Source organism: Convolutriloba macropyga, chromosome 11 (genome assembly GCF_964194025.1).
Source record: "Convolutriloba macropyga chromosome 11, txConMacr16.3, whole genome shotgun sequence".
Taxonomy (NCBI): Eukaryota; Metazoa; Xenacoelomorpha; order Acoela; family Convolutidae; genus Convolutriloba; species Convolutriloba macropyga.
In genome coordinates this window covers 44675989-44693264 of record NC_134478.1, presented here as the reverse complement: position 1 = coordinate 44693264, position 17276 = coordinate 44675989, and positions in this window count along the sequence as shown.

The following is a 17276-nucleotide window of genomic DNA, read 5'->3' as shown; positions in this document are numbered from 1 at the left end:
GTATGCTTAGTTACCATGTTCGGCTATGTGACCTTTACCGGGTGTGTTTTTGTGAATGGGAAATGTGAAATAGCCTGCGGGGAATTGAAACGGAAATAAGAGGGGAGGTTACCTACAAATCTTACAAAATTTTGACACAAATTGATTACTAACAACCTCATGACATGCACTGCTTTCCTTATTTGCTCTTATATCCACTAAGGAAAGAAAGAGAAGCACAAGAAGGAAGCGTCCTATCGGAAAAATAACAAAAACGTGAACTGATTAGATCGGGCTAAATGTGAACCCCACTACTAGAGTTCAAAAAAGTATTCAAAATTTAATTTTTGCAAGGTTTTTTTTTGCAAAAATGACCTTTCGATTGTTGCTGAAAAAATATAAACCTATTGGAGGTAGAAATTTAAATGTTAAAACTGAAGGCTAAGGGTTATTAGTTAAATCAAAATTTGCCAATTATTTTGCAATGTTCTGCAGACAATTTATATTTAGAAGGCATCTAAGAAGGCAAAAAAAGGGGTCAAAAGGGTTTCTTTAACGAGATTTTGATGAACAGATTCACCGTATGGCGACACGTGGCAAGCAATGACCGCATGCTCACAGAAGCGGCTTTGCTTTCAATTTAAACATCTTTTTTCGCCCAACAAGAAACCCACCTGAAATTTTAAATCAAGAAGATATAAGCCAAAGCCATTATGATTTAACATGTGGCGTTTCATTCCATACTCGTGTAACAGCCCACCAGGGTTGACCAAACTTACGTACCTTAAAAAGTACCATATATGGTACCTTACCATAGAACGAACCATATATGGTCCATGAAAAGCATAAGGAAAACGTTAATGTTCTTGGTTAGTAAGGCAACATGTTCTTTTATGGTGGTCATCCCGGGCAAAATACGCTCGGAAGACCATCAAATGCGGGGTTCAACTGCTGAGTAGTTCTAAAAAGTAAAATTGATAACTTAATGCTTACGACTTTGGTTTACGGTTATTGATAAACTTCAGGTGTTGAACAAGAAAGAGGGAAAGAGTTTTTAAATTTTGAAGACTCAATTTTCATTTTCAGTTTCATTTTTAAAAGAAGTTTGTTGATCTCTGGAAGTTTTCAGAATTTATTCATGCTTTACCTAGCGTCAGACACTGTCAATAAAGCTGCTTTTAAAATTACAAGGGCTGCAGAACAAAAAAAAAATGGAAAAAATTCTTAAGACACAGCTGCTTATATAAACATTTACCAGTGGAAACTCACTGCTGTAAACAACTTACTATCGAGAAAGGAGCTTTAGCATTGTAGATTACCAAAACATAATCCCTCGGGACATTTGGGGCAGGGGTGTTACTCCTACCTTTGGAGCGAAAGGAACCCATTTCACGTTGCATGCCTTTCACATACTAATAAGGCAGACCCTAGTTGGGCTCCTTTTACAGCCTTAAGGTGCATAGAGTTAGGGGTTTTCTTGAGCGCCAAGTAGACTTACATATTACTCTCTGAATAAACGATTCTGCAAGACATTAGAAATAAGCTTCAATTATAATGGTACTAAGGATATACAGCACCAGAGTCAATGGTGCACAGATAAATTTTTTAAAAAAAAAACTTGTGCTTTGATTTTTTCAATTACTAGATACAGGGTTTTTCATTTATCAAATAATGCAGTTCAAATCGACTCAGAACGCTTCAAGATGCTGATAAAACTAAGAATTGTTGGTTGTCAAACGTCTTTTGGAATTCCCGACAAAAGCTTTCTGGTTCCTTTAACTTTCTAGTACTAGGCGTGAATATCATTATTGTGCATGGCCAATTATCGTTGCTAGTATCATAGCTGTCCTTTTGAGGATCCATGCCTCGTGAACAATAGAGTTGTGGCCAATTATGCGGTGATAATCTTTGAAAAGTCTTCTGTGGTATATGTCTGGTCTGCGCCGTCAAATGGTCTTAGCAATTGTTGCATAGGAGCTGAGCCTCTTAAATGTGGGTACATCATCTGTGAGTTTCTCCTCACTGCAGGAAAAGTTGTTGGGGTTGAATTGGCTTGCAAAAAAGATGGCATTGGAGCATTATTAACTGCCTGATTACTTTGTGTTTTTAACTGTCGAGATAGATATACTAATCGTTGCGCTGTCATCTGGATATTCTGTTGATAATTTTGTGTTTCTTGAAAGGGTTGATTTGAACAAGTAAGTAATTTCGGTCCAGTTTTAAAATGCAACAAGTTTTGTCTCTGTACTTTTGGCAGTGGTGTATTAACTTTTGGTAATATCGGTAATGTAGTGTTTTTTCCTCGTTTGAACATTGTGACAGTTCTGTTGAGGTGAATGGTTTCAGGTGCTTTAAATTCCTATTCGGTGAATCAACAAATGACAGTGTGTTTATGATGCGTGGTGAGATCATTGTTCCATTTTTTGAGATGAGTTAAAATCTGTTGTTGTTGAATCGTTTAAATTTGTATTCATTGCTTATGAATCATCAATCAGGTTTGGATCTTGTGGATATGTTGGTGCTACTTTTAAAGAATTGTTTAGTCCTGTAGCAATGTCTACTGTAAACGGTTAATTTGTTATCTTTCGCTATAATTTAAAGTTTTTGAATTCGCAATTTTTTGCATAAGTTCGTAAATTCTGATATTACTTTTGCTTCGCAGACATAATTTTTCAGAAACCACTGCGGTTCTTATATACTTTGTTAAACTTCCGGGAGCTTTCGTATTAATTGTGGAATTGTGGTTGCTTTTATCTTTTTGGCTATGAAAAAGTGGACTATCTGATACCACCAAAAATGGCGTTGAAACGATATGAGAAGTAAAGGCTCTTCTTGTGTATCAGGTTCCGATCACTCAGTTTCTATGACTGTACTTAGAAATATTTTTACGAAGTGATTACATTCTTCTATTTCCAGTCTTGTTACTCGGAGTACGTTTTCAGCGCGTATCTGTGTCCAGTATCTGTATTGACCGCCGAGTTTAATTGCTCAGGGAATCAAAATGATGTTTTTTTTTAATTTTCCATTTCCCTGAGCTGTATACTTTTGACTGCGGATTCTCTGAAAAATTCAAAATCTTTATTTGATAGTGGACAGAAAATTCTGTCGTTAGTAATAAATTTGTCGAATCGTTAAAAAAATATGCTTATTCTTTTTGTTGGTTTTTGTCCAAAATTTTTCTGGGATACGAAAGAAATGCTGTTCCATGGATTTGAGAGGTGTTTTATTCTATCGACTAATATATTTGTTTTTCATCTTTAAAGAAGTGAGCTTTAACCAGTAAAGTTGTGTTTGTTAGTAGAGTGCGTTATGCTGGGTTGCAGATTTGTACTATTTCAAATGGTTTCAAATCCTCTAGTAAGCGTTCTTTTCTCGCTTCTTGATGTAAAATGAGTATTTCTTTAGCATCACATGAAGTGTCTGATGAGGATAGTGCTTCTCCGTGGTTGAAGTTCATTTAGAGATTTCATTGTGGAACTGATGAATTGCATTTGGTCAAAATTGTGAACAGTGATTTTAAATTTGTGTCCACTGTGACTGAATCTGATTATATAAATGTTAAGCAGGGGTACAAATTTTAAAATTATCTGTAAGAAGTAAGAGGTGTTTTGGGTAAGTTCTATTTATTTTTAGATTTTTTTAACTCACTGATCACAACAATTAAGGCAGACCATAGTTGGGCTCGTTTTACAGCCTTATGGCGTACAGATTCAGGGCAACTTATTTTTTTATTAATATTAGACGTACCTAGTTCTCTTCGAGAGCTTGTAAAAAAGATAGACGTTAATTATAACGGTGATAAGAATATGCAGCACCCACCAGAGTCAATGGTATACATATTGTGCAACTATCTATTAGACTGACTTGTGTTCAGTGTGCTTGTATTATTTAAAAGAGATTGGAGTCTTCTCTCAATCAGTGATTGGTGGAGAATGTTGGAGTGTACACTTTTTATATTTTTGACTGCTGCACTAAAACGTGATGAAACACTATACAGATTTCTAATCAGAGTTTTTTGATAACCTCAGCATACCGGCCATCATGATTATTTGACGCTTCGGTTGCCTTTCTCAAGGCTAAATTTCCGATGGATAGCAAACAGTTTTCCGAGCAAGAGTCTTCAAGTTGTTCATTGAACACGAAATTGTGAACTTTCTGAGAGTATTTTTCAATCGTGCCTTCATGATTTCTCGCCCATGATTAGCGCGCAAGCATTCCAACAGGTGACTTGGCTCTCCTAAAGCTCCGCTGTCTGTTATATTGTCCACGGGAATTGAAACAAGATCAATTGACTCTAACAGTTGTCATGACATTACCTCAAATATTGCAGTAAAAGTGGACAACAATGAGAGCGGTATTTAGAACTGCTCGAAAAAAAGCGAGGTCATTGATTCGAAGAGGAGCGTTGCGTGGTGGGGATCCAAACGGCGAGTCACTTCTCCTCTTGATTGCTCCACATAGCAGCAACTGAGCTGGATCGCTGATCATTTAACGCTAAAACATAAAATTTCCTGATTTTGCATCGCAATTTGTGCATAATATGACTGTCATTTGATCAAATATTGTGGATGAGCAAATATCCTCTGCCGTTTATACGTTAAGATCCCAAAGTTTAGTTCCCAGCACCGAGTAAACCTTTTTGTCTTTTGAGATTTTAACCATTAGTCATTTATGCAAATTACTGACAAAGAGGTGCCGGATTTCAGGTCTGGGTCAAAAAGAATATCAAAGACAGGAGCCCGTGTCAAAATTTTCCCCCTATGATTACCCTCCAAACTCATTTAAGAGTTATTGGTATTTATGGGGAAATTTTTAGATTTTAGCAAAACTACCTCCCAAAAAATGTAAGATTGGGGGGGGGGGGTAATTTTATGGCGTAAAACAATGTAAGAAAAGGGGTGTAATTGGGGTAATGGGGAGTAGATTCATAGAGATGAACCGTCAAGAATCGGGCAAAGAATGATGGTTTGGAGGCTAAGGAGAACAGGCTGAGTTTACAGAGTTTGCGGGTTCAAGACTGTCAGTCTTCGAGTAAGGGGGCTAAAATAATGTAATATTAGGGCTTCCAAGGGTGGTACCCCCAATTAACCCCCTACTCTTGCATGATTTTACAACCAAATATACCCCTTTTTATGGTACAACTTTACCACCCCCCCCTTAAAAAATACCCCATTACCCCTCAAAAGGATGTATGATTTTGAGGGCAATTTGGTAAGAATTCCCGCAATTACCTCCCTAATCTTACATCTTTTTAAGGGTAAAAAATCGACACGGGAGAAGTGGGGCAATTATCAATAGATTCAACGCTTTGTAAATCTGCAACAAGTAAAAAAAATCCAAGCAATTTATAATTTGAAAAAAAAATGTACGAGAAAAGCATAAGAATATTAAGAAGGTGACACTTTTATCTAATTGAATTGTTTTTCAACAAATAGAAAAAACTTAAATTTTCTTAGCGGGACAAATGGATATCCGAATCTCTGAGTGGTAATTTTGTGGTGGAATCAACCATTTGAGCACATTTTTTAATAAACCTTGTGTTCTCAAACCTTATATAGTGACCTTGAACTCTCTCTGGCACAACAGATACTATATCATGCCAGCTGTTATAAAGCATTAGTGGGTGCCCAGACGCACGTGCAATATTTTTACATAGTAATTTACTATGTAATGGCACGTGCTCTGTAAATGGGGGCTCATAACATACTGGGGAGGCACAAACGGAAAATATCCTGCAATTGCATAAAAAGCAGTACCAAATCAATAAGAATATCCAATAAAGACATTCGTTGCAGAAAACAAGATTGATAGAAAAGAATTTTTAGCAAGGCTGTGGTGTTAGCCTGTCAAAAGTGCGCACTTCTTTTACCTTTCGTGATGACCGATGCAGAAAATAATTTATTACCACCTGTTGTTGTTCAATCAACGGGCCACCAGCAGTATCCTTTACTTGATAAAAACGCGAATAAGTAAACACATTCAAACTTTTTTGTTCGTTTGTCTGACCTTCAACATGAACACCATTTTGAGTTATCCAAAACAATTTTTCAGAAAAATCCAGAGGTTGAACGGCGCCTTTTTAATGACTCAGATCACGAAGCCAAAAAATTTTCCATAGAAACCTGTCATAAAAACTTTTCAGTGCTCCAACTTGCGGCTGTGACTGGAATATGTCCGAATCAATTTAACCATATTCTTTCGATATAAACAAAAAATAAAAACTGTGGGCATACGCCACTAAAACCAAAATTTTTAGATCGTGCTTCCTATCTCATTACTGGTTCATAGAATACAAATAAAAAGGTATAAAAGGCAGAAAAAAATATCTCTCAAATTATAAGGATGTACTATTATTATTGCAATGGGATGAAAGTTTTATTTTCGTTCACATGTTTGGAGCAATAATAAGAGTATTGATTACACCACTGTTAACATTTGACTCGTTGTTCCGAGACTTTTGCATGTTGATTTAAGGTTTTTTTTGAACAAAATGTGAATAATTTCAAATGGAGAGTTGCCATGGTTTTGGGCAAACACTTGAACATCTGATTGTAGACAAATGTTTTATAATTGAATCGGCCAGTTGACTTACAGCGCTCAGAAATGTTAAGCTGTGTAGCGTGTTCGGTCGTGGCAATATCCTTGGTGTGAAAGATTTCATCAGGTTTCATGGCTCATGAGTCATGGTCCTATCTCACAAAGCATTGCTAACAGAGCTGTAATCAAATGTTTTCTGGCCACCGCCAATCATATATGAGATAGATTACAATTTACAGTTCTAATTTTCACAATTTTCATTTATTTTCTGGTCTCCATATTCATTACCCAGGTCGATGTGCCAGACGGAAGCCGGATTTGTCAAGACAGTCCCAGACGGCAAGTGCCTATGTTCAGACCATCCTGGACTGAATGTGCCTATGTCCAGACCATCGTGCGTTCAAAACTTTTAGTGTGTTCTTCGTGCGTTCGAAGTCTAATATGTCCAGACCATCCCAGACCAAAAGCGTATATGTCCAGATTTTCGTGCGTTCTTGTCCAGACCATCGTGCACTCAAAATCGAATTCGTGCGTTCCAAATCCAAAGTTTTGCTGCGTTCATGTCCAGACCATAGTGCGTTCCTGTCTAGTCTTTTGTGCGTTCACCAGAACGAGAAAACAAATTACATCCTGTGCAGTGCTATTCCTTGAAGATAAAGGAAGCAGAGGGTTTCAAAAATGAAATATATTCATCGGGTCAATTTGTTGCTCCAATTGAACCAAATTTAGCCTAAAAAATTTTTGGTGCTCAACCTCCCCCCTTTCCTTGCTCTCTCACTCGTCTCTTGTTGGTCTTGTTCGTCTCTCGTCCATCTCTCGTTTGTCTCTCACTCGTCTCTCGCTCGTCTCTAGCACGTCTCTCACTCGTCTCAAGCCCGTCTCGCTCGTCTAACGATTTCTCTCGCTTCTGTGGCCTTGTAGTTTGATTCTATGTATGTTTATGATGCGATGATATAAATTTATGTTGATTTTGATTTCAGCCAGCTTGAATGCGTTTTTTTTTTAAATTAGCTCTTTAGAGGTTCACTTTATTCACAATGTTGGAGCTGAGCTCGCTAAGCTTGTGTAGGCGAGAAAATAGAAACAAAACACTTGCTTTTGTCCTAGTCAATTAATAGTTATAGTTATTGTTCTAGTTCTAGTTACAGTTTGTCACGTGAGAAAAAAGAGAAAAAGGGGGAAATAACAAAAAGCAACACACAGAACTCAACGTAGTAGCCGCAGAAAACGGCTGAAAGTTTAACTCGGCAAAATATTGCAAAACAAATTGTCTTGAGCAGTAAATAACGTGTTACTGTGTCTTGAACTAGAAATATTCCTGAGCAGTAAATTGTTACTGTGTCTTGTATTCAAAATATTATTCTTGAGCAGTAAATTCTGTTACTGTGTCTTGCATCAACGAATTATTGGAGCTGAAATTCAACTGTTACAACCCCAACTTCTGGTATTCTCAACTTGTGATTACAAACAGCAAAAGCCAACTTAAGTTTAAATTTAAATATTTTTGCACAAACAGGTCTAAGACATATATCTTTGTCTTCAATTTGTTTTTTCTATCGGATTGAACTGGTATACATAAAGAGATCCCGTATTGTGTGATCTGTAGCAATCCAGTTCAAATTGATAACTAAAAAAACTAAGATTAGCCAAAAATTACGAACAGAATAGTTAATGCAACGGTAAGTACAGCAGAGCGGATATACAGTTACAAAAGCGAACTGCATAGACGAAGTATCCGGACAGATTTTGCAACCACTCAGAACGCAATGGGCGGTGTAAAACTTTCTTTGTGAAACACAAGGAGAGCAGTCGTTACATTTGGTCCGCCCACCCGGACAGTGGAATAAACTGCTGTCCAAACCCACAGTCAAACGAAGTCATCGACGAACGAGAACAAAACCCAACGAGCAATTCAACAACGCAAAGCCAATTAGGCAAAGCAAATAGGAACGTTGAAAAGCAAAACTTAATTAAAGCAAACAAACAAAGGAGCTGTAGAGATTCAAGCTGCAGTCCCAAAGTACACAGGAAGTGACTCCGTCACAGAGTCAAAGCGTTTTGGATCGACAGATCAACAACTTGCGAAACAACTGGATTGAGAAACAGGAAGAAGGTTTTGAGCTCATTGAGAATCGAGATCGACCAAGCAAGCTCAAGACTCCTTATCAGCAGATACTGCAATTGGACGACAGCATTCAGAAACTCGTGAATAAGAAAGCTGAGACACTCCGAGACCCAGATATTTCTTTAAAACGCAAAATTGAGACAAAAAAATACTTTCAATATTTGAACGCAGAGTGGTTACCGTATATCCACGGAGAGAAAAACATGTCAAGCCAGCAAAGCCAGTCAACTCTTCATGCCAATAAAGAGCAACCGCCTGCGAATAATGTGCATCAGTTAGAACAAAACGTTGGAATTCCAGAGTTTAACCAAAACCATGGTAACACAAGCAATGCAACGACGAATACGGTTACACGGACAATCAACCAGGATACAGAAAACGCTTCGGAAGCATCTTCAGTGAAACGTCGGGTTGAAGAACGAATGAAGGAATTTGAAAATGAATTTGAAGCAAAGTTGCAAATCGAACGAACACAGTTTGATCGAAATAGGTTGGATCTAGAAATGCAAATGAAAGAACTAGAGATGCAACATCAGCTTCGGGAAAAAGATCGAGACCTAGAGCGCCAATTGCCAAAAACAGCATTGGAGAAAGATGACTTCCGTTCTCAATCAACTCAGGCGCGTGACAAGTCACCTTTCAATTGGACCCCAAAAGGGAGAGATGTCTCGGAGTGGGCGAACTCGATGAACGACACGCGAACGCCAATTCGACCAAGAGCTCGCTTTGACGTCAGCCCTGAACGGAATAAGCAGAGGCATTACCCATGGTACCCAAACTCTCGCGAACGCTCAGTAAGTGTTGAAGGGCGGGATATATCGCCGATAGCTGGAAGGCACTACAACACTGGACATTCAAGCAGTAGTTTACCAGAATTGAGGTTGAACAATTTTGACAGAAACCCGCTGGAGTGGCCTGAATGGTCTAGCATGTTCATAGCAACAGTAGATAAACGTACGATTCCCGACTCAGAAAAAATGAGCCATTTTAAGACTCTGCTAACATGCAAAGCAAAATCTGCAATCTCGGGAATGGGCTATTCTGGACAGTTTTATAGTGCTGCCTGGAACATTTTAGAAAGAAAATTTGTAAGACCGCGTGTAATTATACATGCGCAGCTCAAGAGCCTACGAAAAGCTAATCAAGTGAAACCTCATGATTCAACCAGCCTGATTAATTTTTCTGTTACTGTATCTAACTTCGTAAACGTGCTTAAAGAGTACAAAAATATTGGTGATTTGCAATCAAGTTCGACATGGTACATGACAGTTGATAAGCTACCACAGGTTCTTAAAGAAAAAAGGTGGTTCTACGTCGATGACAAATACGAGGACCGGCCTGATCTATTCTTGTTTGAAAATGGCTATCACGAATGGCATTCGTGCGTGAAGGGTTTTCAGCGTTTAAAAGGGAACGCAAAGAGGAAGACAGACGCAACACAAATAGAGAAAATAGATTCTCGAAGACATAGAACTTCAGTGCAAGTTCAAACCTGCAAGAAACCAAGCAAACGCAAAGCGATCAGTGTCCATTAGCCGATGGCACTCATAAAATTTGGAACTGTCCGTCATTCAAAAACATGAGTGTGAATGATCGATACGTGGCAGTGAGGAAAGAACGCTTATGTTATGGATGTCTGGCGAAAGGGCATGCAATCAAAGATTGTAAAGTCCACCCGTGCGGTATAAATGGATGTACCAAAAGGCACAACAGACTGCTACACTCAGAAAACCAAATGGACGAGGGTAGTCACGCAGTTAATGTGAGCGCAGCAACAATCAACCAGAGTAACCAAGTTACTAGTTTTCTTCAAATAGTTCCGGTATCGGTTCAGAGTGGTGGTAACAGGTTGACTACCTACGCTTTCCTCGATAGTGGGTCAACAGTATCATTCATCGATCAAAGTGTCAAGGATCAGCTACAAGCCAAAGGCACGACGGACGTTACCTTGAACATAGCTGGCATACCTGGGACGCAAGATTTGAGGACAGAGAAGGTTCCTATCACAATAAAGGGACTGCATTCGATTGAAGCGTTTGCACACCCATCAATCTTGTTGGGAAACACAACATATGATTACAAGGAACTGAAGAACAACATCACACACCTGAATGTTCTCACTAACAGAACATTCAACTTGATGGAAGTAGGCATCATACTTGGACAGGATGCCTACGAAATTCAACGTCCATTGGACTATAAGGTTGGAACACGAAGTGAGCCTTTCGCCGTCTTAACAGAATTAGGATGGGTAGTCAGTGGTCCCATGACAGGCAAGAAAAGTCAAATGGTTTGTCATTTTGCCTTCACAGAAGATGTGAAAGTGGCAGAAAATATCCAATCATGGTGGGACATATAAACCTATGCTTCCAAAATAAATGTTGTAAGTCACTCAAAGAAAGAGCAGCAAGCTCAGAAAGTTCTAGAGAGCACGACAAAGTTTACAGGCGAGCGGTACGAAGTGGGCATGCTCTGGAGTGAACCAGAACCCAATCTCCCAAACAACTTTGGCTCAGCCATTCGTCAGCTCTACTCACTGGAACGAAGATTCCAACGAGACCCAAATTTAAAGGACTTGTATCAACAGTCAACCAGAGTAACCAAGTTACTAGTTTTCTTCAAATAGTTCCGGTATCGGTTCAGAGTGGTGGTAACAGGTTGACTACCTACGCTTTCCTCGATAGTGGGTCAACAGTATCATTCATCGATCAAAGTGTCAAGGATCAGCTACAAGCCAAAGGCACGACGGACGTTACCTTGAACATAGCTGGCATACCTGGGACGCAAGATTTGAGGACAGAGAAGGTTCCTATCACAATAAAGGGACTGCATTCGATTGAAGCGTTTGCACACCCATCAATCTTGTTGGGAACACAACATATGATTACAAGGAACTGAAGAACAACATCACACACCTGAATGTTCTCACTAACAGAACATTCAACTTGATGGAAGTAGGCATCATACTTGGACAGGATGCCTACGAAATTCAACGTCCATTGGACTATAAGGTTGGAACACGAAGTGAGCCTTTCGCCGTCTTAACAGAATTAGGATGGGTAGTCAGTGGTCCCATGACAGGCAAGAAAAGTCAAATGGTTTGTCATTTTGCCTTCACAGAAGATGTGAAAGTGGCAGAAAATATCCAATCATGGTGGGACATATAAACCTATGCTTCCAAAATAAATGTTGTAAGTCAATCAAAGAAAGAGCAGCAAGCTCAGAAAGTTCTAGAGAGCACGACAAAGTTTACAGGCGAGCGGTACGAAGTGGGCATGCTCTGGAGTGAACCAGAACCCAATCTGCCAAACAACTTTGGCTCAGCCATTCGTCAGCTCTACTCACTGGAACGAAGATTCCAACGAGACCCAAATTTAAAGGACTTGTATCAACAGTCAATTGATACAGATGTTGAAAAAGGATTTGTGAAGACCCTCGGTAAATCGGAAGTCAAAAGCACGTTCGGAAAGGAATGGTATTTGCCACACCATCCACTACAAAACCCCAACAAACCGGGTAAAGTTCGCCGTGTTTGCAACGCTGCGGCAAAATACAAGGACGTATGACTAAATGACAAGCTGTTAGCTGGACCCGATCTACTACACGGATTGATCGTAACAATATTCAGATTTCAAGAAGGACCAATAGCCCTAACCGCAGATAATGAATCAATGTTTCTGCAAGTGCAAGTTCCTGAACGGGATAAAAGCTGCTTGAGATTCCTGTGGCGACCAACAGTGAACGAACCTCTTCAAACTTACGAGTATCAACGTCATGTTTTCGGAGCAAAGAGTTCACCAACATGTACTAACTACGCTCTGAAGCGACTAGCCATCGACAACGAGGACGAGTTCCTAATTGCAGCAAAAACAATCCAAACCACTTCTACATGGACGATTTCGTCAAGTCAGTCGGAACACCTGAAGAAGCAATCAAGGTTTTCAAACAACTGCAACCTCTTCTCTCAAAACATGGATTTGAACTGAAGAAGTTGATCACCAACAGCGACACTGTAACCATCGCAATCCCAGAGGACTTAAGATCAACCAGCAAAACAAAGCAGGTTGAAGTAGAACCCAACCAGGAAGGGTCATCGGTGCTTGGGCTTCAGTGGACGATTACCAATGATAGTCTACAGGTTTTTAGAGGTACAAGCAAAGAAGTTGAGGCCCCAATCAACCAAAGGAAGATCTTATCTCTAGTTTCTTTAGTGTTTGATCCTCTTGGACTGTTTGCACCATTCAGTGTTCATATGAGACGACTCCTGAAGAGCATCTGGACAAAAAATGGACAACATTGGGACAAGTGAGTGGAACCTAACGAAGAAGAAGAGTTTCTGAAATGGAAAGACCAGCTTCCAGAAGTAGCAGAAACCAGCATTGATAGAAGATACTTCAGCACAGCCAAGGACAAATGGGAACTTCATGTGTTTGCCGACGCATCTGAAGACACAATGTGCGCAGTGGCATACCTACGTTCAAAGCCCAAAGAATACTCAGGAGACTTAGCATTGGTAATCGGAAAGTGCAGAGTTGCACCGATGCGACACCTTTCCACACCACGCTTGGAACTACAAGCAGCAGTGATGGCGGTGAGACTTAAAGAGCAGATAGTGAAGGAACACGAATCGAAGATTCACAGTCCTAACTTCTGGACAGACTCCACTACTGTTCTGCAATGGATTCACAGCTCCCACCGTAAGCAACAGGTGTTTGCTGCAAACAGAGTAGCTGAGATTTTGGATACAGCTAATGTTTCACAGTGGAATCATGTGAGTGGTATTAACAACCCAGCTGACATCGGTACACGAGCAATAAATGTTGACGAACTTAAGAAAAGTGAATGGCTCACTGGGCCGGCCTGGTTGAAGCAACCAGAAAACGAATGGCCTGAACAGGTGAATTTAACATTTGCTTCAGACGAACAAAACGACCAAATGGTCTTCTCAGCAAAGGTTGAGGAGAAAAAGCCGATGATTCAGTGGATACAATTCAGCAACTACAATCAACTAGTAATTACAATGGCATACATACAGCGTGTATTCAATAAACACAAACCGGCAACAAAAACACTAAGCGTTGAAGAAAGAGAGGGTGCACAAGCAAGCATTTTCAGGCTACTGCAGCAAGAACATTTTTCTGAAGAGAAGAAATTTCTCAAGGCTGAAAAGGAAATTCCAAAAAACAGCAAAATCTTCCAGTTTTCACCATTTATAGACCAGCAAGGACTTATTCGTGCCCTAGGCAGAATAGGTAAAAATCAATTGAACTTCGAAACCAAGCATTTAATACTGTTACACTGGAAGCACCATGTAGTTGAATTATTCTTGAGAAATGAACAGAAGAATAGTCATCACGAAGGTACTGAACATGTCAGAAACATAGTTCAGCATAAATTCTGGATCCTAGACATACGAAATGCTTTGAGATCGATCAGAAACAAATGCATTAGATGTCGAGAGGAAAGAGCACAAACAATGACTCCAGTGATGGCCGAGTTACCGACAGAAAGGCTTGATGCTTCAACCGCTTTTGCGAATGTTGGAATAGCCTACTTTGGCCCGTTTACAGTTAAAATTTGGCGCAGAAATGAAAAACGATGGTGTTGTTTATTCACATGTCTAACCGTACGAGCCGTACATATAGAGATAGTTCCAAAGTTGGACACTGAGAGTTGTCTAAAAGCAATTATGCGGTTCACAGCTCGAAGAGGCAAACCCATAAAAATGATCAGTGACAACGGGACCAACTTTTTTGGAGCAGACCGGGAGTTCAAAGAGTATGTCGCAACATGGAACAAAGAAAGAATTGAAGAACATTAGGTTCAACAAGGAATAAGACGGAAGTTCAACCCACCTGCCGCACCTCACTTTAGAGGAGTGTGGGAAAGACTGGTCAGAAGTTGCAAGAAAGCAATGTACGCAGTGTTGGGGGACCAATCAGTTACGGAAGATGTTTTTTCAACAACAATGTGTCTTTTTGAGCAGATGTTGAATGCAAAACCCTTGACACCACTCAGTTCGGATGTAAATGATTTGGAATCTATTACTCCAAACCACATGCTGCTTCTCAACAAAAATGTTTGTTTACCATACGTACCATGCGCAGAAGAGTTTGTTAATCATAGAAAGCTCTTCCGACAAACACAAGCGTACTCTGATCTCATCTGGGACAGATTCGGAAAAGATATCTGCCAACATTGAACAATCGACAAAAATGGAGTTGTGAATCAACAGAATTGAGAACAAAGGTGATCTCGTTTGGTTGGTCGAAGACAGTGATAAACGAGGATATTACAAATTTGGTCGAGTATGGAAACTATGGAGGATTCTGACCAAACAATTCGATCAGCAACGATTCAAACAAAAGACGGAATCTACAAGAGGCCTGTGGTGAAGCTCGCTCCAGTATTATCAATGGACGAAGATGTTTTCACGAAAGAAAACAGGGCCTGCGATGTTGGAGCTGAGCTCGCTAAGCTTGTGTAGGCGGGAAAATAGAAACAAAACACTTTCTTTTGTCCTAGTCATTTAATAGTTATAGTTAAAGTCCTAGTTCTTGTTACAGTTTGTCACGTGAGAAAAAAGAGAAAAAGGGGGAAATAACAAAAAGCAACACACAGAACTCAACGTAGTAGCCGCAGAAAACGGCTGAAAGTTTAACTCGGCAAAATATTGCAAAACAAATTGTCTTGAGCAGTAAATAACGTGTTACTGTGTCTTGAACTAGAAATATTCCTGAGCAGTAAATTGTTACTGTGTCTTGTATTCAAAATATTATTCTTGAGCAGTAAATTCAGTTACTGTGTCTTGCATCAACGAATTATTGGAGCTGAAATTCAACTGTTACAACCCCAACTTCTGGTATTCTCAACTTGTGATTACAAACAGCAAAAGCCAACTTAAGTTGAAATTTAAATATTTTTGCACAAACAGGTCTTAGACATATATCTTTGTCTTCGATTTGTTTTTTCTATCGGATTGAACTGGTATACATAAAGAGATCCCGTATTGTGTGATCTGTAGCAATCCAGTTCAAATTGATAGTTGAAAAAACTAAAATTAGCCATTAATTACGAACAGAATAGTTAATTCAACGGTAAGTACAGCAGAGCGGATATACAGTTACAAAAGCGAACTGCATAGACGAAGTATCAGGACAGATTTCTAACCACTCAGAACGAACTGGGCGGTGTAAAACTTTCTTTGTGAAACACAAGGAGAGCAGCCGTTACACTCAATATTGGTAAGGAAACTTTTTATTAAATTTTCCTCCTAGCAAAAAAGGCTGTTTCCCTTCAAGAATCTGCTCTGCATCCCGGCAGGAAATTTTTTTTCCGTCTGGTAAAATCTTAACGTGAACGCACGAAAGTTTGATTAGGAACGTTTGATTAGGAACCAGGCATTCCTGCGTTCATGTTCAGACATTTGTGCGTTCACCAGACTTTCAAGCGTTCATGTCCTGACTTTCGTGCGTTCTTGTCCAGACCATCGTGCGTCCATCCGTGTCTCCAGAAAGTGTAAATTTGAACGCAAAACGCCCCCCCCCCCCCTCATGCGTTCATTTCGGTCTGGACATATCGACTTGCGGTCCGGCACCTCGACCTGGGAGCTGTAGCACAATCTTGCGAATTTTCTTGTTACTGGTTTACTCTCACATTCTACCACTAAGACTTGGAAGTGATAAAAAAAAATTTACTCTCTGAATGGTCTTCTTCTGTTACGACTCTGAATGAAACACTGCATTTTGTTTGGAAACTAGTTCATTACATAAAGAATCTCAAACGCTAGAGATCAAAAGATTTGTCATTTCATCGAGCTTGCCGATATACTGAGTCACAGGAAAAATATGACAGTCTAGAGAAAACTGGATTCACTTATGATACAAGCAGATACATTTTTAAAGGTTGCCATTTTATGTGTTTTGGTTCAATTACAAATTTTGCTCTAAAGATTCCTGCCTTAAAACTTGTTCAGCGACTCGCAATTTTATACAATTTCTGCTAAGATTGCATCTTTTTTTAATTGTTTGTCCTGAAAATTCTGCAGAAAAAAACTGGCATTTGAACCGAATTTGCTGTTGAAATGTTTTTCCAAAGAATCTGCATTGCAGTTGACAGTTAGCAATGTTGCACTTAATCATCTTTTTATTGAATTAAATGTAAATGCTCATGCCATTTGTAATAGAAATCGCAAACTGCTTTTATTGTGGTATTTTTTTCAGTTTCTGACAACTTTCGTATCATGAGTTGATTTGTTGCAATTTCTGTGAGTACCATGGTAGAGAAGATTTTCACGCAAATTTTTGCGTTTTCAACATCAAATGGTTTCCCAATATTTTTGGAGTTGATGTTTCAAGATCTTCAATGATCAGTTTTTTGACGAGAACTGACGCACTACAAGTCTCCTTTGAAGTAGTAAATCCTTTTCTTCTCACTTCCTTCCGCTTTAAGTTCTGCTTCATTTTTAATCAATCATCCATTGATGAAAAGGTTTCTCGCATTAATCTGGTCCTTGTGTTAATTTTCGTCCTCATCTCTACATCTAATTTGTTTCTTTGAATACAAATTACAATAACTGATGCAAACAACTTTATGCTCCATCTCTAGGCAGAATATGACAAAGATTAAATCTATT